Below are 22,113 nucleotides of genomic sequence, written 5' to 3'. Positions count from 1 at the left end.
ACATTTAGTCAGCGTCAGCAAACATTAAAAATATTTATCTACCCAGAATTTTTTGGCCATGAGTGTAGACAGGCTTAACTAAACAATTTGTCAAATTTTGCATAGAAATATATTGCCCACTCTGATTATACCTTCCATAAGTACAATGACCAAATAATATCCCATGCAATTTTTAAAATGTTCACGATGGAGGTTTTATAGAAAAAAAAATTTAAAAATAAAAAATGTCAGATTCTCACGTTTTTATGATGACATATTTTGGTAGTTTAAGAAGTTCAGGCATTTATGGTATTGCTGACTGCCAAGTTTCCAAGTTATCATTTCTCAAGACGGTTAACATCCTGCGACTATTCATATTTTCAAAACAATTTTGAAGTTTGCAAAAAGTTACAAATTTTCTTATTTAGATTTCCCAAATTAAAGATGAAAAAAAAAAAAGCTCAGAAGTATGAATGTGTTAATCATGTCTGATAGTACTGTGAACATGGTTTTTATAAAAAATAATTTCAGATCTCTATTGTGTTTAGTTTTTCAATTACAATTTTTCACATTTTCCCTTCTGTTGAGAAATATTCACAAATATCGTCATTTAGATAGGCCTATAACATTTTAACTAATCAACAGAAAGTGAAAATATTATTTGTTAGATGTCATGTGAAACTTCAACATGTATTTTTTTCAGCAAACTTTGAAATACTGTTGTGACACATTCAGTCTTGGCTTGTATGATTTGAGATGAAATCACCCAGCTTTCCCCATATGGAATCTGAGTATTTTCTGGTTCCTGAAGACCTCTCTCTACAGGTTCTGTTTGATCCATACTCCCTCACCTTTCAAGTGACAGGTACTGTCCAAGCTGATCTTCACAATTATGGTTGGAACATGCCTCTCTCTCACTGGACAGCTACCAACTATCATCCCAAGCCACTGAATTTCATTAATATCAGCTTCCCTGCAGCTGATCTTCAGAATTCCATTTATTAAGTCTAGTACTTCAGCTACTAGATCTTTGGCATCCTCTGGTAACCCATATTTAAAGATGTTTTTCTTATTGGTTTCATGCTGATGCTTTCTCTCTTGCCACCTCAGTTCCTTTATCTTTGCTTCCATTTTCTTCACCTTGTCTTTCAAACTTTCTACTTCCTAGTTGTTCCAGACCACCATCTCTGTTACAGTTCTTAGTTCCTCTTTCATGCAATTCTTTAATTCTCTTAATTCCTTGGCTTGCTCCTGTAGAAGCTCCGTGGTCCATTCTGCCTGGGAAGCCTCCTTGACAACTTTACCTTATCCATTTCTTCCCATCCAACGGCACCAATAGGACCGAATCCAGGGTTAGTTTCCACACCTCCAATGACCAACAGCACCGCCACTATTGAAGCTGTCTTGAAAATTGTGGTAAGCCCGTCTAACATCTGGTACTGTGTTCAGTAGCACACCTGACAATGCCCCATCACCACTCGCTACAGCTGAATAGCAATCCCTATTTCAGCACTCGCTACTATACAACCTTCCTTTCTGCTTGCAAGATTACAATTAAAACCATGCTTGTAGTAATTTCCAAATTGTGACACTGGAGTTTTTTGACACAACCTACAGTTAAAATAAGACCACTGAAACAGGTTTCTAGCTTTTTATCAAACTGGACTTTACCTTGCCAATTTTTCAAACACCAGGATTAAGGGTTTGACTCCCGCTACTACTCTGACTCGAGAACTTACTCTGCCATTAATTTTGGCCACAGTACAACTATCAAAATCACTAACTTCAGTTGCCTTTCTGAAACTACAGTCCCTTAGAATGGCAATCATTTTCTCAAGGTACTGTTACTCGTACAATTTCTCTAACATAGATATGGTTTGAGTATTTCAAAATCAGGTCCTAACAATTTTTTATAACCTAAACCCAGACTAGTTTTCAATCATCTGATTCCTTAAGTGTCCTCTCTTATCCACACTATCTATAATATTAAGGAAATACTTTGATAGTAGTTGTAATCTTCACTAGACATTTAATTGCAGATTATTAATAATACTCAAAATCAATCAAGATTCCAGAGAGTATTTCTAGAAAGAAAAACTAATGTCATGTTTCATTTACAGCTGTTACTGACTGCAGAACATACAACAAATAATCAAATTAAGCTGGGCAATAGTGAAGAAAAGGGATTCAACATCAGAATACTTTTCTCTTTTAGGTTACTTGAAAATACCAAGTGGAAGAGAATTCTTAAATGCTGTGAGAATCTATTTATATAATGAAGGGTTAAAATGATGAAAGAAAATTATGGTAACTTCAAATATGTTCATACACAGAATTAGAACAGGGTGGACTGTGCAATGTTGCGATATTAATTTTACAAAAGGGTTACTATAACGACAATAAGGCAATTATGCTTCATGTTTTCCAATATTTATTCTGCAATTGAAGATGATGCAAAGGATACAAGTGTTATTAAATGCATACTATCAAATGTTTCAAAATGCAGTACATACATTTAACACTTCCCATTCCATACATTTCATAAATTATTCTGATTCCATTTTCATTAAATGCTACCCACTAGTAAAGACAAGGCCAAATTCTCAAGGTGCTTAAAGGCTTTCATTATTATCCTTCATTCAAAAAGAATTTAATAATGATATTCTCTTAATTACATGCAAATAATGATCATCTTTACATATGGCAACTCTGGGCACAATCTATTTAAAATCATTTTCTTGTTAGAAGAAAATTTCACAAGTTCTGTTGTCTTTGTTTTTTTTTTTTTGGTAACAGTATGTTTTTCAAGCCTGTTTATCACACACACACACACACAACAATCCCTTCACCACTGATGATTCATAGGATGATTTGGCCTACCGATGAACTGGCAAGTACTGCATGGATTGGAATTCACCTGTATGCAAAGAGAATACCTAATGGAACAACACTCAGCAAACTTTACAACAATTTTCATAAAACATGAAAGCAACTTACACAATTCTTCTTGCCTTTTAGAAAAGAACAAATAACAAAACTTTTCAATACATCTTTTCTAACCTCTAAATCTACAGACATACAGTTACTCCCATAAATATTCGGTCAGTCTGATTTTTCACGCACTTTTATTGGGTAGTTATTCTTACACTATAATGATAACGTTTAATACAACGAAACATGTAGGAAAACATAGTAACACGTTCTACAAACATTGTGATGTAATTCAGAATCTTCTGACAGTCATTAGTACGCCCTCTGTCGTACATTAAATAAAAGCAATAATTCCAGTGCCACCTCAAAAATATTCGGCCACTATACAAAAAGCAACATCAACTCGCATAATTCACAACAATGTTACACATTCAGTACTTTGTAGGTCCACCTTGATGTTTTAGGACCTATTCCAGTCGATTCGGCATACTGGCGATAACTTTCTTGATATAATCAGGGCTTAATGCCGCCCATTCTTGTAGCAGTCTCCTCTTCAAGTCTCTCAAAGAACTTGGCCGCCGCAATTGCAGAGCTGCCTTCATTCGACTCCATACCTTCTCGATGGGGTTCAGGTCGGGTGATTGTGGTGGAGTTTCAAGACCTTCGGGCAGTTGTACAACAGCCACTCCCTGACAAGTTACGACTTGTGCTTGAGTACGATATCTTGGCAGAACTTGAAAGTACACTGTATATCAAGTTGTTCCGCAAATTGTCGCAAATTGTTTTTGAGGATAGCCAAATACCCCCTTTTTTGTCAAAGTATCTTCAATGAAACTCAGTGCACCAACCCCGTTCGATGATACACATCCCTACACGATTGCTCTTCCTCCACAATTTTTTTACCGTTGCTTGTAAATTGCTTGTTCTCAGTTCCTCGTAACATTTCCGCCACACAAATTGCTTTCCATCGGACCCGAAGACGTTGAACTTTGGCTCATCAACAAATAACGCATCCTCCCACCAAGCACTGGGTTTGCGTACGAAGGTTTTTGCGAACTCTAGCTGCTTGTTTTTATTTACTGCACTAATGTATGGTTTCCTCCTAGCTCTTCTCCGAAAGAACTAATTACTTCGCGGTGCTCTTCGCACGGTATCAGCACCCACTTTCTTTTCACACTCCTCTAAAACAGCTGCTGCCAGTTTCGGAGCACTAATTTTCGGATTTCGTTTTCCATTCTGAAGCACAACTGCTCCTCTCGTTGTGTCAGCCTTCTTGGTCTGCCTGTCTGGGGAATTGAATCAATTCTGTCTTCATTTTTGCATCCTCTTATTATATCTCCAATTGTTGTTCTGGTTATGTTAAGCATCTGCGATATCTTTCCATGCGATTTACCTCGAGCACGATGGAATATCACGAGCTGGTGTTCTTCAAAAGTGGTACTGTGTTGTCTTTTGCACCCCATTTAATACCATTCCGCAACACTGCAGCAAATGATTTCTGCACGATGTGTCTCGTGGCACCGCACTCCTGAACTGAACGTTTTGCAACGCTATCTGCCCTGTCTCTGTCAATGAACACAACGGCAATCCCGGCCTTTCTGGGTGACCGAATATATTTGAGGCATCTTATTTCACCCATGTGCGCAATGTCCTTTCTTTTACAGCATACTGTACATCAATTTTCCGTGATTCCTCTTCGGCCTAAGCAACTAAATGCATTTTCATAACTTGGACACATTTGGTTTCACATTCGGCTCATGGGCGCGTTATTGTCATCACTTTTTCGCGGATTTTATCAGTGGCCGAATATTTATGGGAGTGACTGTATGTGAAGAAAAACATTAAAATGGCATAAACTGAGACAAATTTGCTGGCAATAAACATCGGAAATAAATGGAAAGCTGGAAATACATGCCAAACTTTATTATATTCCAAGAAAGAATTAAGACAAATATAATTTTGTGTGATTAACATATTTTATTCTCCATCTAATACAGTTCCTATGATCACCTAGGTTGTGAATCATGGCCAATGACCTGTCAAGTGAACATGAGTCGATACCAGTTTTATGGAACAGGAGGCACTTTGAACCTATTCTGACTAGCGGTTACCCCAGTGCCCAGAAAGCTAGGTAGTTATTTAACCTATAGATTGGCCTCTCAACATACTGTATGCTTTTCAGCCTTCACACACACATATTCCCCCAACACTGTCATCTACTTCTTGATCAACCCTCAAACCTAACCAAGGAACAGATTTCTGCTTTCTTCACAGAGAACAGGTATACTTAAGAAAAAAAACTATAGCACACCATTAATATTAACAGAAGAAAGAGGTAAAATTCACCACAAAGAACACAACCAGTCAGCAAGAATTATGTGGATAAAGATAATGTACAATTCAACATCACAGATTTATTTCTAATAATAATAATAATAATATTCTATGCAACATCATTCAGTAAGCGACACTTATAACTGATTGAAGCAAAATAATGATAACAGAATTAGTCTTTACATCATTTGCAATTGATAACTGCAAATATATTTGTGCTATGGGTATAAAACTCAAAATACATGAATGAAAAAGTTGAAGTTGTTTGGTTTTTCATTAGTGAGCAAAGGTCTGAACCAAGAATACTTACACACACAAACTGACATGCCAAAAGTCATGGGATAACAGTATTTAAAGGTAATAGTTGGTGCCGCCACTGCACCATGCCGTCTTGGAAGTGCCCAGACCACTATCAGGTGTAATCTGACATCTCAAGAGTGTAAACACAGTCTGCACTGGCCGAGGCAAGCCAATGTGCATTATAGTCTTTCGAACGGGACAAGATAACGGGGGCCAGATGGACAGAACATTCCACTGTCAAACCTGCACAGAAATTTAACATTCCTCGATCGATGGTGTCATGCGTGCATTGGGAATACCTCATGGAAGGCATTATTACCCAGAGCAAACTGCACAGCGGCCGACCTCTAAAACTGTCCGCAGTAACTAGTTCAAATCACATCCACATTCAATGCAGGAGATACCAGACAAAGACATAGGGATTTGCATGAACTACTCTATTTGGTATAGAAATACAATTAAAAAAAAAAAAAGACATCAATAGTAGACATCAAGCCTTAAGCTTTTTTGTTCTTGATATTCCTCCCAGCACTGATCTATCAGGCATTCAATGTGTTCCAGTTACAAGACTGCTCGCACTTGCACTGCAGTGTTTTTTAAAATCAGTGGGATACTGGGAACAGAAGTCCTACCAGAGTGCCCTTGTTAACACCACGACACTACGCACAGCGTCGCGCCTGGATGCTTACAGCTGTTAACTGCATCCTAGAGGACTGGCGACATGTAGCCTGGTCCGATGAATCACTGTCCCAGGTGTTTTCAGCTGATGGTAGATTCAGATAAGATGCAGGCCCCTTAATCAGACCTCAACTGTCATATAAGGCACCATACAGACTGGCGGTCGGTCCATTAATGGTGTGGGTTGAGTTCATGTGGCATGGACTGATTCTACTGAACTACCTGAAGAGCTCGTTCACCCACGAGTGCTATGCTGAACTGCTTGGTAACCATGTACCATGAGCCTCATGTACCCCTACAATGAAGAGATATTCCAGCAGAATAATGCACTGTGTCATCGGGGCAAAGTTGTTCAGAATTGATTTCAGGAGTGCTCAGGATAGTTTCAACACCTGCTGTAGCCACCCCGCTCACCTGATATGAATCCTGTTGAGCAATTATGGGATGTGGTGGTGAGATTCATTCACACTCAACACCCTGCACCTATAAATAGCAGGACGCTCTGGGTAGCTATTCAAATGCCATGGGTCAGAATTGTTCCAAAGGTGTCTTTTACACATGTCGAATTGATGCCATGGAGTTGCTGCACTTGGCCAAGCTACAGAAGGGCCTACAGGATACTAAACCCCTATCCCATGACTTTTGGCATGTCAGTGTTATATGAGCATTAAAAGAAACATGCACCATTTCTGTTATCAATATTCCAATCCCTGGATTTACAGGTATTGTTCAAAGGAGGCATTGGATGGCAGATACTAGGTCGATGCATAAGTTCGTGCGGTTTTTATATTTTATATTATTTTACTGTCACTGTCACGCACTGTAACTCACAATCACAATCACTCAGTGACGTATTCACCTCCACTCTCTACGACTTTCTGCCAATGTTCAGTTAGCAGTTGAATGCCTTGCCTGTAAAACTGTTTTGGTTTTGACTGGAAGAAATCTGTTAGCCATTGGTCAAGAGAAGCTTCATCAGGAAACACTTGCCCCTGAATGTGGTTAGAAAGAGCGCGGAAAAGATGGGAATCTGAGGGGGCAAGGTCAGGGCATACAGAGGATGAGGAAGAGGTTCCCAGCCAAGTTCAGCAATCACACCTTTGGTTAATTGCGCTGTATGCGGACGAGCATTATCATGGAGCAATAAGACTGGTTGTTGTCTTTGTCTTTTGTTGTCAATAGCAACAGCAAGCCGTCTTAGCTGGTCACCATACATAGCAGAGGTAATCGTTACATTTTTCGGAAGAAGTTCATGTGAAGAATGCCATCTTTGTTCCACAAACACCCAATATGATTTTCTGTGGATGGGCACTATTCTTGGCACAGGAGTTGCTGCTTTTTTATTTTATTTTTATGGGTTGAGCCACTCTTTCCTCTTCCTCATGTTGACATACAGGCACCATTTCTCGTCACCGGTAACTTCGTTCGAAAGGAATGCTTCGTTTCTATCACAAGCTAACCGGTGACGGGCAAGCAATCAAGAACACATTTTACTTGTTGATTTTTGTTCCTGTCACTTAGCACATGTGGTACCCATATACCCTATTTCTGTACCTTACCCATCAAATGCAAATGGCGTACAATAGTTGACTGATCACATTAAGAAACTCGCGCCATTTCCCGCGTTGTTTGACGAGGATTCTCATGAAGCAACTCATTCAAGCGATTTTCTTCAAAATCTTAAGATCTTCCAGAACGTGGATCATCAGACAAGTCACACAGTCCTGCTCGAAAGTGGGAAAACCTTTTTTGTGCTGTTCTTTCAGCAATTCCTCCATTCCCGCATAATTCACAAATTGTTCTTGCAGCTCCTGCTGCACTGGATCCTCGGTTAAACTCAAAGAATAAAATGTGTCAGAAATGCTCACTTTTCACAACTTGATATTCCATATCCGTTTGTCTGAAATATACACAATATGTTCACAATCAAGGAAACCTGTGTTTCACAACACACAAACTCCAAACTCAGTTAAAACAATGGAATAATGATAAGCAATCTCTTCATGCTGCATTGTTGCCAACCCAAAAGAATACCGCACAAACTTATGCATCGACCCAATAACACAGTGGATGAAAGCACAGTGCGAATCAAATAACTGGGAAATGCTACGAGACGAATACACAATTATTTACATAACAGAGACCTAGGGTTTTGCATGAATTACACTCTTTGGTATATAAATATAATTTTTAAAAATAGGGATCGATAGCAGATGTCAAGGCTTAAGCGTTTTGTTCTTGACACTCCTCCCAGCAATGCCCAATCGGGCAATCGCAGTGTCCCAGTTAGAAGACTCCTTGCGCTCACAGTGAAGCATAATTGGGAATAATATCGCCGTGAAGGCAGTTCAAGAAGGATAGTGAGCTGTCGATATGGAGAACAGTTCTACGGAGGGACTGGAGAAATCTCCCTATTTTAAGTGCAGTAGATTTCGAGTTACAGTATGTTAAATCAAAAGATACTGGCTGTGAAGATAAAATCTCTTAATGCCCATGTCGCAAGTTTCTCCAGCAAGCACTATGGGATCTATTCATTGTACTTACTTCCTCATCTCTGACTTCTGATTTAATTATATAGTAACTGAGTGGTGGTATTTCACTCCTGTCCGTTTGTACACCCGTGTAGGAAGACACTGCAGAGCTGCTATTATGGGAGTAATATTATTTTCTTTAAAGTGTTGTGCGTGCACGTGTGTCAGTATTTTGCGTTATGCACAAGTGCTTGCATGTATGTCAGTATTGCGAATGCTTCCATGTGTATTTATTATAAACATGTTGGTAAGTAAACCAAGAAGAAGCACTGGTAACACGGGTGGAAGAGAGAGGGATGCTACAAAGTCAGTCTTGGAACATAACATTTCATGCGTACAATTTTTTTCAGGAATACTGCACTGAAGAACACAGAGCAAAACTTGAGTTTTTCCAAGAGTCAAATCCTGACTGCTAAAGAGGGTGACGTAAAGAAATCCACTGTGCCAAGAAGTCACACTTACCAGGTACTCCAATGTATGAAACACCCAGCAAACGCTGTCATTTTCTAATTTTCCTTTCATAAAGACATTGTTCGTAGGACTGCCTTAGAATTTTGTGATAGGGGAGAATTTCCAACTGCTCATAATATATCTGCAGCTGTGAGGTCATAAAAAAAGTTCCTCTTCCTTAATGTTAAGAATACTTAAATCGATGCGATTTCAGACTAACGATGGTCGGAAATTTTTAATCGAGAATTCCACAGACACAAGACCTAGATATTAAGACAGACGAGACGTGGGTCGATCAAACACTAATTCTCTCTGGGAGAATGCCGAAAATAATGTTGGTTTAAAAGTATCTATGGGGAAGGGTAGCTGTCTTCTTATATGCTATGTAGGTTTGGCAGCAGAGGTTAGGCTTTTTGTCCCCAGGACCATGTGGATGTTCAGGTTGAAATCAGTATTTCCCCAGCTATTGTGAGGCAATGACAGCAAATACATACAAGGAAGGATTTGAAATTGATTTCTTAATGTTTCGTAACAGGGGAGCATTACAGTAATGGACAATACTCAGTTGTCTTCAATAACGTATCAAATTCCTCCAATATAAGGCAGATAGTTGAGACTGGTTAGCCATGAATGGCACAGATTTTCTTCCTTCACTTTAGAAACTTAGAACGATTTTAGAAGGGGAATAGAATCCCTTATTATAAACTTACAAGATATGACGAAGAATATATTAAACTATCAATGATGGAGAATGCCACTGCAGCTTCCCAGAACATTCCTTAACATTAAGGAAGAGGAACTTTCATTTTATTACTTCAGAGCTGCAGATATATTATGAGCAGTTTGAAATTCTCCCCTATCATAAAATTCAAAGGCAGTCCCACTGGATTAAATTGTAAAAGTATGTTTTGTTTAATAATGCTTGCTGTCCATTTAACATGCTGACCTGCTAACATGAAATGCAATTTTTCAACTTTAGTTTATTCTTTTCTTGTTTGTTGGGAATCAAACTTGTGATCATGGGTGAGACACTACCACTGATCTACCAAGGAAAATAATGAAACCAAGCAAATAAATGAGAGGTTTGGATCACATAGCTACCAGTTTGAATTTGCGAGAACCCCACTGTTGGCAGCCCTGAAGATGGTTTTCTGTGGTTTCCTACCTTTTAACTAGATAAGTGCTGTACCCTAAGGCCACAGTCTCTTTCTTTCCACTCCTAACCATTCCGAAAAGCAGATATTCTAACTCAAAATATGAGCAATAAACCTAGACCATGAAAAATTTAGACAAATGGGCTCAAATATTATGAACAAAGCAACATGTTGGTCAGCATGTCAGCGGAAGATGCTCTGAAAATGAAAAAATATACATACATAAAGCCATCATGATTCTATATTTACCGGGTGGTTACAATTAAACCTTCCTTACTTAACCAACGCTAGACAAGGAACTATTATAGTATGGGTACCAAACTCAGTAGGAATAATGTCCAAATTATGGGCTAGAAGACTTGCATAGTTTATCGTACCTGAAAGACAGGGTTTATAATGGGAATGTTCACACCTGTGCCTATCTGAAGAGAAGCACATCAAAGAGAGGTAACAGGTATACATAGAGATGCTTCATGCAGCAAGTTATCCAATAATTTCATACGGTCCTGGACACAGACGGCACCTTTTCGAGCACATTTTATAGTCTCATGGACGCCACATTTATAAAATCTAGGATATTATAATATGGCAACACATTAAAAATGTTTCCCTGGAATTACTTATTCATTGTTTCTCTTCCCCATGTCCTTGGCAGTGATCACAGTAAGATTACTGTTCATGCAATCGTTCATTTTCCACATAGAGATGGTTAAGTATGGAAAGTTTAATTGTAACCACCCAGTATGCTATTAGGAGTGGTGAGTTTTAGCATTTTCATAACAGAAAATCTGTATTTTATAGCATTAACCCTTGCCAAGCGGATAAGTTTTTCGTTGTGAGCGTAATTATTTTTGTAAAAATGTTTTTTATTCTAACACACATGAATATGCAAATATGTAAGTACTCTAAGGTTTATTAAGTCATATCTGATTTCACGAGGTCAGCTTGTAGGTATCCATATAATTTTGAGAAAATAAATCCCTAACGGCTGGTTTTAGTGCAAAAATGGCACAAGGCACAACACAAAGTAGTCTTGATGAAGATCAATAAACAACTGAGTTGTAATTAACTTTCTACCCCAGGCATCGTCAATCGAGAGCAAAATGCGTTCGGAGCCAGTTTGCTCCTTGCTCTTGAGGAACGAGAGCAGCTTAGCGAGCAAGTAGGGGAAGTGTATGACCTAGAACGCACTGAAGGTCAGTGGTGCAAAAGTACAGCACATCTCGTTGGACAGGTTAAATTGCAACACAATACGTGTGAACTCACGTGAGGTGACAGTAGTGTGTTCCCGCCTAGTCGGTAAGTGTCGCAATTATTTTGGAAGGGAGTTCAGCACAACGTAGGCTGTCAACGCCAACAAGTTTCAAACCTTCTTAGGAAGAAGAGTATTTCATACTTCAAGAAAATAAGACACAGAATGTTTAATATGCAATAAAATACTGAATCACATTAAAAAATTTAATATGCAGTGCCGTTGTTCATTATATCATGCCAACAAGTATGATAAATATGAAGGCCGAGAAAGGATAGCATTATTAGAAAAACTTAAAAATACCACATTTGAGGATGTACGTTCATTTCATATTACCCTACTCAACTCCATATTTATATTATAATGTTTCATAATTCCTCAGAGATGATTTATTTATGTACATTTATGTACATTTATTTATTTATGTATTTCATTGCTGCTGTTCAGATGGTAAAATTTCTGAGTGGTAAGTACAGTACTGCCACGGTATGCAACCTGCCTGTCCGCTGCTCTCGTCACGTGACTGCCAGCCGTCCAGAGCGGAACAAGTAACACTGGCTCCCTAGAGCAACTATGTGAGGACGTCTGTTCTACCCTACTTCATAATTCACTGCGACTACTGCTATAAGTATTGAACTGGCAAATTCACTAATAAACATGTACAGTAACAATCTAACTACTATTTATGATTCAATTTTATACACACGATGTTGAGTCTTCCCTGGCAGTTTAGAAACTTTCCCTTGTGTGATACATTTCAAAGCATGTATCAGGATGTAAGAATGGCTTTGCTGTGCGAATTTTACAATAATAAATAGTCTCTTTTCTCACTTTTTGGGTCTTACAGACAAGACAGGCCACAGAAACCTTTTTTCATAGTCTGTGTCTGCTCTGTCACTTAGGTTATTTACACACTCACTTGCAACAATTTCACTTTCCTCCCTTTCCCACTCATTTCTGGGTATTTATCATCTATTTATTTTATTTATTTATTTATTTATTTATTTATTTATTTATTTACTGATGCCTTTTTTACAGTTGTGAAGTTAGGGCTCGAGGCCCTCTCTTCCACTTAACCACATACTAATCAAAATCTTAAATAAAATACTGAGATACTTAAAATAGTTAAAACAACATAAATTAATAGAATTGAAAATAAATTTAAATAAATTATTAACTAAATTAATATTAAAACTAATTAATATAAAAAACTCTTAATAATGACTAATCCTCAGGCACGCACACATTCATACTTCATTCAGTCAGCTGTCCTCAGCAGGTACTCTTGGCAGGTGACCTTAAATCTTGGTAAAGAGCTAGTTTCTCTGACCTGAGCGGGCAGGGAATTCCATAATCTGGCGCCAGTCACCACAAACGATCTATTAATTTTATTTGTGCAGTGCACTGGAATAGAAAGAAAGGATCTGGAACGTGTATTTAAGTTGTGAAATGATTATAAAAAGATGAATTTAGAAGAAATATACACTGGCTGACTTTTAGCTAACACTCTAAACACCATCGTTAAAATGTGTAGCTGCCGACGTTTGTCAGGATTCAGCCATGAGAGAGCCTGATAGTATGGGGCGATATGAACAGCGTACCCAATATTGTAAATAAATCGCAGGCAGGAATTCAGTGCTCATTGAAGTTTAAGTGTTTCTTCTCTCGTCATATAAACTAAAACAATGTCACAATAATCAAGAATAGGGAGAACCAGTGTCCGTATTAATTTGGCCTTTAGCTCAAATGGAAATGCACCTCTATGCCGTTTAAGAGGGTGAAGCACACCAAAAATATTTTTATGGATTTTTTAGTGTGATCAGACCAATCAAGTGTTTCATTCATAATTATGCCAAGATCTTTAACCAGTTTACTTTAGGGAATAATGCTACCATTCAGTAGGATAGGTGGGACTGCGACGTTGTTTGAGCAGTTCAGTAATTTTCGTGATCCAATTACGATTGGCTGAGATTTGGTGGAGTTTAGTATAAGAGAATTTTGTTAATATCTTTTGTTGTTTCACCTAAGCTTGAAGTCTTGCAGTGTCGATAAATTTGAAGATCGTCAGCATAGAGGTGGTGTGTGTTATTTCCTGTCACAGATGGTATGTCATTGATATAAATACAGAAAAGTAAGGGCCTTAGAATACTGCCCTGTGGGGCACCACTAAGTTTCATTTCCCATTTGGAGGCCTTGTCGTTTACTGTTACACGCTGTTGACAGTTACTCAAATAAGAACTAAAAAACTTAAGCGCAGCCAGGCTGAAATTTAGCAGTTTCATTTTCTTTATCAAAGTCTGAATTTCTGCTTTTTTCTTTTCCCTAGTTGCTTTACTTCACACCGACACGTATAATCCAACACTCGTTGTATAGTAGCGGCTGTTCCTACTTCAGGAAGGAACGAAGATAATTTTGTGAATGTGTTGGTGGTATTAGGCACCTAAAAGTCAAATACTTGTATATTCTTTTGTACTTGTTAGGTTCAGATGTGTTTGATATGCGACCGCATGGGATTAATTCAGCTGCACATCCTAAAGGTCAACATCATGCTGGCTTAGGGTGGAGTGGGGGCCTAAGCCCTTCCTCCATCCAATGCCAAGAAGCCTGAACAGATCAGTACTATGAATTTGTGATAGTATGTAGGGATGTTATCGCATTAACTGGGGGATAAATTTATTAATAGTAGCCACTTAACACATGGCCTGCTTCCCAGTTCCTTGAGTTAGTTTAAAATAAGATGGAGGGGCATAATTAAATGTAAATATGGGTAGAGTCAAATATGGGGGAGTGTCACACTCACCATGTATACAATTAGACACAGCTGCGTGCTGATGGGATTTGCATGATTTCTCGACCACTTAGGTCAATGTTATGTTTACATTTCTTATGGTAAGGAATGTTGTTACATTAAGTCCAGTGAAATTTCAACGTGTATTGCATGTGTGGAAGTTGTGCTAATGATGATGATGATGATGATAATAATAATAATAATAATAATAATCATAATAATCATAATAATAACAAGGCCGAATTTAACACTTGTGCTTTCAAGTTAACGATCTATCGGTACCCGCGGTCCTTGCGAAAACTGACATGGTAAGGATCCATCGTTATCGGCCCTTGTTGTTGATATTTTGTTATTTACATGCCAGATCACAGCATTTTTCATGGATTAAGAGCACAGTTCTAACTCACGTTATACTTCGCAGGAACTGCCGATTAACCATATTTATCAATATTCTTAGAGTTCAAAACATGTATTCACTGGAGTTCAGTGTCTCCTTTACGTCATGGTTGGCGGCAAACATGCAAAAATTTCTCTCTCTTTTTGTTGACGATACTGATTATATAGTGAAATTAAACAGTATCATATGCATTATATTTAGTTTACTTGCTAGTCCATTATTAGTTTTCTTAGGTAGTTAGGTGCATATTGTTAGTGAAGTGTTCGATATAGCCTAGTCAGATATAGTTCGTTTAGGTTAGGCCTAGTTATCTATCGCGTGCAACATGGAGAAGAGAGTTCATTTAGCTGACAATATCACTGAATATCTGGACAGTAATTCAAGTGATGATTTTTCTTTGTACGAATCAGCAAGTGTAGATGACGTCGATGATAATCCAGCACCACCAGTAAGAAATGTGTATTTTATACGAAATGGCCGACTTTTTTCAGTGATACATCAATTTACAGGATTTAATCTATCCTTGGATTTTATGCACACAGAATCTTGATATTTACCATGCTAGTAAATAATATGACCCTTCTACTAACATCAATCACAAATTTGTGCATTGATCACCATTTCTAAGAATTACTTCAAAACTTTCATTACTGAAACTTGTAACTTTGTTTCCACATTTGTCATTTCTTTAAATTGAACCCTTCTGGTTTAGGGATATGACTTTCATGCAGTAATAATAAGTGATATATACTCTGTAAGTTTACAAACTTTCACGTTGATATATTTATTGGTGTGCTTTCCATGTAATTTTAAAAGAAATATGTGTATAGTGGGGTAAATATGGCTGACAGTTTTCACAAATCCATCAGCTGACAGCTTGAAAGCGAAGGGTTAACTACTGCAACGCCTCTGGGCCCTAATAATTTTGTGCCCCCTTCCTTAAACTTGGTAAGACAAAAATTGCAATTACTATTATTTTATAATAATGAATAAACACAACAGAATGCCTACAAGGTAAAATGTTAAACATTAATACCATTTAATAATAATAAATTATCAGAAATGGCTCCAAACAAGGGCCGAGGCAGACAGGGATTTGTACATAGATGAAAGAAACAGAGAGAAACAAATAGTTGTTGAATCCAGAAAGAAGTCATGGGAAGATTTTGGTAATAACCTGAAAAGGCTACGTCAAGCAGCAGGGAAACCTTTCTGGACAGTAATAAAGAATCTTAGAAAGGGAGGGAAAAAGGTAATGAACAGTGTTTTGAGTAATTCAGGTGAACTCATAATAGATCCCAGGGAATCATTGGACAGGTAGAGGGAATATTTTGAACATCTCAATGTAAAAGGAAATCATCCTGGTGGTGTTGCAAACAGCCAAGCTCATTGGGAGGAGGAAAATGATGTTCGTGAAATTATGCTTGAGGAAGTGGAAAGGATGGTAAATAAACTCCATTCTCATAAGGCGGCAGAAATAGATGAAATTAGACCTGAAATGGTGAAGTACAGTGGGAAGGCAGGGATGAAATGGCTTCATAGAGTAGTAAAATTTGCGTGGAGTGTTGGTAAGGTACCTTTAGATTGGACAAAAGCAGTAATTGCACCTATCTATAAGCAAGGGAACAGGAAGGATTGCAACAACTATCGAGGTATTCATTGATTAGTATACCAGGCAAAGTATTCACTGGCATCTTGAAACGGAGGGTGCGATCAGTCGTTGAGAGGAAGTTGGATGAAAACCAGTGTGGTTTCAGACCACAGAGAGGCTGTCAGGATCAGATTTTCAGTATGCGCCAGGTGATTGAAAAATGCTACGAGAGGAATAGGCAGTTGTGTTTATGTTTCGTAGATCTAGAGAATGCCTTTGCTGGCGAGATGTAGTGTTTACAGTGCACTATGTCTTCTGGTATGGGCTATATCAAATTTGTTACTTTCATTGACCTGTCTCAGTCTCATTTTTGGCTTTGACAATATGAAAGTGACTGAGGTATGAGTGATGCTAGTAATAACATTCCTTATGCAGCCAGCCCCTGTTATGAATGGTGTGAAACTATCGCTCATAGGGTCGGTTGGTGCACACATTTCAGTGGGCTTTGTAGACTGATATCACATGGGTGACGGGACCCGAGAAATCTCGTAGTACGCTAGCCAGCGGTAGGTGACGGGCACTGAGAAATCTCGGTTTTATTCACGACATTGTTTTCGGTCTTCCGGTGACATCTCTTGAGCATATATTGAACTATTTCGGACTTGCATATTGAGTAGAATAAATCGTAGATGTATATCTGCTACTTTTCTTTCATTCACGGCCTCTTTTATTGTTTGATTTAGTTTCGAAACGTTGACTTTCTTCCTGCCGCTTCAGTCAATGACAAGATGGAGTGCCAGCGGAATACGATGTTAGCTGACGACGATATTTTAGAAGAATTATATGCCGATGATCGTTCAAATGGATATAGTGTGGAAACTGAATGTGAGAGTGATAGTGGAATTGATATTCAAGCCTCTACACGCCGTAATTTACCTAGTGTGCTTATTTATTCAAGTGACTGACGACAACAACGATGTAAACATTAATGATGTGTTAGGAATTGACGCTGAAGATGGTTTTGTAAAGGCACATCCACCAACTTTAAAGATAAAATCTAGACTGGTTTAAGATTTATGTACATTTTTATAATCAAGTGCACCCTAGTACGCTTAGTAGAAAATGTCCGGGCCACAGGGCATGTGACAAGCTCAAGCATCCGGTCAGCAATGTGATATGTAATAGCAACTGCAAGCTCGGTGAGGAAAGCAACAGGAAACTACCTCACTCCTCATTTCCCTAGTATGCCTCTTCAGTGACGCCTAGGCTATTTATGACAGCTGTTGGCGGAGCTGCAGAGGATCATACCAGCCTTCGGGCTGAATACCCAACATACATACAGATCTAGAGAAAGCATATGACAGGGTACCGAGGGAAAAGATGCTCACTATACCGGGGGACTATGGAATTAAAGGTAGATTATTAAAAGCAATCAAAGGCATTTATGTTGACGATTGGGCTTCAGTGAGAATTGATGGTAGAATGAGTTCTTGGTTCAGAGTACTTACAGGGGTTAGACAAGGCTGTAATCTTTCACCTTTGCTGTTCGTAGTTTACATGGATCATCTGCTGTAAAGTATAAAATGGCAGGGAGGGATTCAGTTAGGTGGAAATGTAGTATGTAGTTTGGGCTATGCTGACGACTTGGTCTTAATGGCAGATTGTGCCGAAAGCCTGCAGTCTAATATCTTGGAATCTGAAAATAGATGCAATGAGTATGCTATGAAAATTAGCCTCTCGAAGACTAAATTGATGTCAGTAGGTAAGAAATTCAACCGAACTGAATGTCAGATTGGTGATACAAAGCTAGAACAGGTCGATAATTTCAAGTATTTAGGTTGTGTGTTCTCCCAGGATGGTAATATAGTAAGTGAGATTGAATCAAGGTGTAGTAAAGCTAATGCAGTGAGCTCGCAGTTGCGATCAACAGTATTCTGTAAGAAGAAAGTCAGCTCCCGGACGAAACTACCTTTACATAGATCTGTTTTCAGACCAACTTTGCTTTATGGGAGTGAAAGCTGGGTGGACTCAGGATATCTTATTCATAAGTTAGAAGTAACAAGACATGAAAGTAGCAAGAATGATTGCTGGTACAAACAGGTGGGAGCAATGGCAGGAGGGTACTCAGAATAAGGAGATAAAGGCTAATTTAGGAATGAACTCGATGGATGAAGCTGTACGCATAAACCGGCTTCGGTGGTGGGGTCATGTGGGGCGAATGGAGGAGGACAGGTTACCTAGGAGAATAATGGACTCTGCTATGGAGGGTAAGACAAGTAGACGGAGATCAAGACGACGATGGTTAGACTCAGTTTCTAACGATTTAAAGATAAGAGGTATAGAACTAAAATGAGGCCACAACACTAGTTGCAAATCGAGGATTGAGGCAACGTTTAGCAAATTCTCAGAGGCTTGCAGACTGAACGCTGAAAGGCATAACAGTCTATAATGATAATGTATGTATGTATGTATGTAAATAATAATTCCTGTCCGACTCGTTGCCTGAACTGTCTGCGTACTGGCCTTCGGTTCAGAGGGTCCCGGGTTCGATTCCCGGGGGGGAGGGGGGTCGGGGATTTTAACCTTCATTGGTTAATTCCAATGGCCCGGGGGCTGGGTGTTTGTGCTGTCCCCAACATCCCTGCAACTCACACACCACACATAACACTATCCTCCACCACAATAACACGCAGTTACTTACACATGGCAGATGCCACCCACCCTCATCGGAGGGTCTGCCTTTCAAGGGCTGCACTCGGCTAGAAATAGCCACACAAAATTATTATTATAATAATAATTCCAACTGAGAGAGCAGGCGGCTGTCAACTCTGCAGAATTCACTTTTCAACATTAATACGTTCATGATGAGAGGGGAAATTCTCATGTTCCATTAACCGCTGATTTCCGTGTTTCCAGTCATTGAAGACAGTCGTTGCAAATTGGGATCTTCCTCCAAAACATTTACATTGAGCACAAAAACAGATCTTTGGCTGCAGGAATAAACCAGATAATTACGTTTCATAATGTCTCCATTTAAATTTTTTTTCCAAACAACACTTTTGTCAGCACTCACTAATTGTTTGGATACATCCACATACAATGATAGAAACTGTCCTGATTCCGTTTCATTCCACTTTTAATGTAGTAGTAACTAGTATTGTTATTCATAAGCTAAAAATATGGGTAATCGTTTAGTTTAAAAGGACCTTATCATGGTACCAGATCTTCACTATTTTCGCTCACAGTTCCAAGAGCAGACCAATGGAAAAGCAACTAAAACTGGGCGTACACTCAAAGTTTTCTGTGCCGGTACCATTGTTTTTATTTTCGTCATTATATGAGAGAAAGTTATTTGAGTTATAGTTTGGATCCTGTGGAAAAACAAGTCTAATTTTGGTGTTTGAGAGAACAATTCGCTTTCCCTCCTCTTCTTCTCTTCTGCTGATCTGCAATTATTTGTGTTTTCGACCATCCATGTTGTGTACGTAACACGATAAACACTTGATAAATCTCTCACAAATGAACAAAAATGGCTTTCACTTTCACAGACTTCTCCGGAACTCTTTGTATTATGAGAAATTAGCAGCCTTCTCGATTCACTCAACAACATACTGTTGGCGCCGATTCGCCACCCGCTTGACTAAGTTGCAGTCCAAAGTCATCTTGATACCTGTACGCAGAACCGACGGGGCTGTGTTTCAACATAGTGGTAGTATTTATAATATTACTGACAGCATTCACATAAGCGGCATGAACATTCCGTTATTCATGTTGGGAGCTTCCACTTTTAAATAGGCCTACTACGAACCTGGTTTTCAAATTATTAAGACCTTTTCATTTTTGCACTCCCGTAAATTTTCTGCTCTGATACTGTGTCCATACGGCCCAGGCCTAAGTACGGCTCTGCATGCAGTTCAAGAATAAGTAGATTGTAGAGTGTCATCAATGGATGATAGCCGTGATCTCTGTGAATGATAATTAAGGAACATTACTTTGATGTACGTAGAAAAAAGGGTTTCCACATCAGATATATTTTTAAGTGGGCTATGATGGAACTCTGTGAAAGATAAGTGAGGAATACTACTTTGATCAATCAACACTGATCTGTATTTAGGGCATGTGTTTCCGCATCAGGGATATACGGTATATAAAGAAGCTACGATGAAACAAATAAAGAAATAATCTACGATGAAATATGAGAAAGAAAGAGAAATGTTAGCATATGAGGACTGGAATATGGAATTATCGGCCTATGGGACGTATTCGGAGTAAAACTGAGTTACGGAGAATGGCACGAGCAAGAAGGATAGGCTGTATGTAGTTATTTGAAGTACGAAGGCTCAAGAGATTAAGGAGGTTTATTATCCGCATTTGTGGTTTTTGTGGTTGCCGTGAGTTGGGTTGGTTATAGCCAACAGATTAGGCTTCCCTTGGATGCCTAGGTTCACAATTTTTTTTTCTTTCCCTATTTGCTTTACGTCACACTGACACAGATAGGTCTTATGGCGACAATGGGACAGGAAAGGCCTAGGAATGAGAAAAGGCCATGGCCTTAATTAAGGTACAGCCCCAGCATTTGCCTGGTGTGAAAATGGGAAACCACGGAAAACCATCTTCGGGGCTGCCGACAGTGGGGTTTGAACCCACTATCTCCCGGATGCAAGCTCACAGCTGCGCGCTCCTAACCGCACGGCCAACTCGCCCGGTTCACAATCTTTGTGACTAAGACCACGGCCGGTAAATGTCAGAATTCTTTGTGGGTTTTAGAGACACCTCCCCTAAAGACCTAGATTTTAGAGACACCTTTAAATACTTTTGTGTGTTGAAATGACAGTGGTAAATATTAAACTGAGGCTATATTAGCGAGCTATTACTGGCATGTTTGTAACTCTGGATAGTTAGATTAGGGTCCTTCCATTGATTTTCCCCGTTGTTACAATAACATTTTTTGGATAGAATTCCAGGCTCTCTCAAATATGTGCAAATAGCTCCGGAGGTATCTCAACTAGGGGAACGTGGAGGCGACCTCAAGGCAGGTTTGTGCTCGCACCCATGTCTCCTCTAACAGTTCCAGGTTCGACCCATACGGGTCAGTTGTTCAACTGGTTCAGGTCTACGTGTCCAAGTACATGGGTCTCTGTTCGACCACATGTGATAATTGTTCCCGCCATCAAAGTGGGAGGATGGTAATGGTACAATTTGTAAATTTATTTTCAGGTTTATTTGTTGTCATTTTATTGGAAATCTCTGTCAGAACGAATATTGCATAGTGACTTGAATAAATTGTTTCTTTATGAATGTCAAAAAGGAAACAGTTTTTATTGTAGCTATTTAGTCCCGCTCATGGTAAGAAATCATATCGTCTTCCCAGTCCTAGTGTGGAGTTTTTCCAATGAGTTATCATGAATGAGCCCTTGCCCCTATTTAAATTTGCATGCCCCATTCACCCCTGTACTTTTCCTTGATTGCCTTATTTGAATATATAGTAGAATATATTTGACTTCAGACTTTTGCCTGGAAGTGGAAGTAGGAAAGCATAGAAAACTATCATCACGAAATCCGACGGCGGGTTCGAACCCACTTGTCTCCTAAACGCTCCATAGCCACAGCACATTAAAAAGAAACTGATGATGATTAGCAGCCATAAACTTTAAGCCATTTCTGAATAAAAGAGGGATATTTCACACAGAAGACTTACCAGAAGTGTCTGTGACTTGGAGGGGGGTCC

The 22,113-nt window shown here is 38.9% G+C and overlaps 1 protein-coding gene across 3 annotated transcripts in view; it reads right to left on the bottom strand.

Moving 5' to 3' along the window:
* LOC136864144 (serine/threonine-protein phosphatase 4 regulatory subunit 1) overlaps positions 1-22,113 on the bottom strand; it is a 1,196,145-nt gene that overhangs the window by 1,036,596 nt on the left and 137,436 nt on the right. Inside the window, exon 3 of one of the 3 annotated variants that reach the window (XR_010859276.2) lies at positions 2,394-2,896. The exons of the other annotated variants lie outside the window; for them this stretch is intronic. The gene's annotated coding sequence lies outside the window, so the exon portion shown is untranslated. Of the gene's footprint in view, positions 1-2,393; positions 2,897-22,113 lie in introns of those variants that run through there. 3 annotated transcript variants of the gene reach the window in all.

The sequence above is a fragment of the Anabrus simplex genome, chromosome 2, assembly GCF_040414725.1.
Source record: "Anabrus simplex isolate iqAnaSimp1 chromosome 2, ASM4041472v1, whole genome shotgun sequence".
Taxonomy (NCBI): Eukaryota; Metazoa; Arthropoda; class Insecta; order Orthoptera; family Tettigoniidae; genus Anabrus; species Anabrus simplex.
This window is presented reverse-complemented; position numbering and strand designations above follow the sequence as displayed.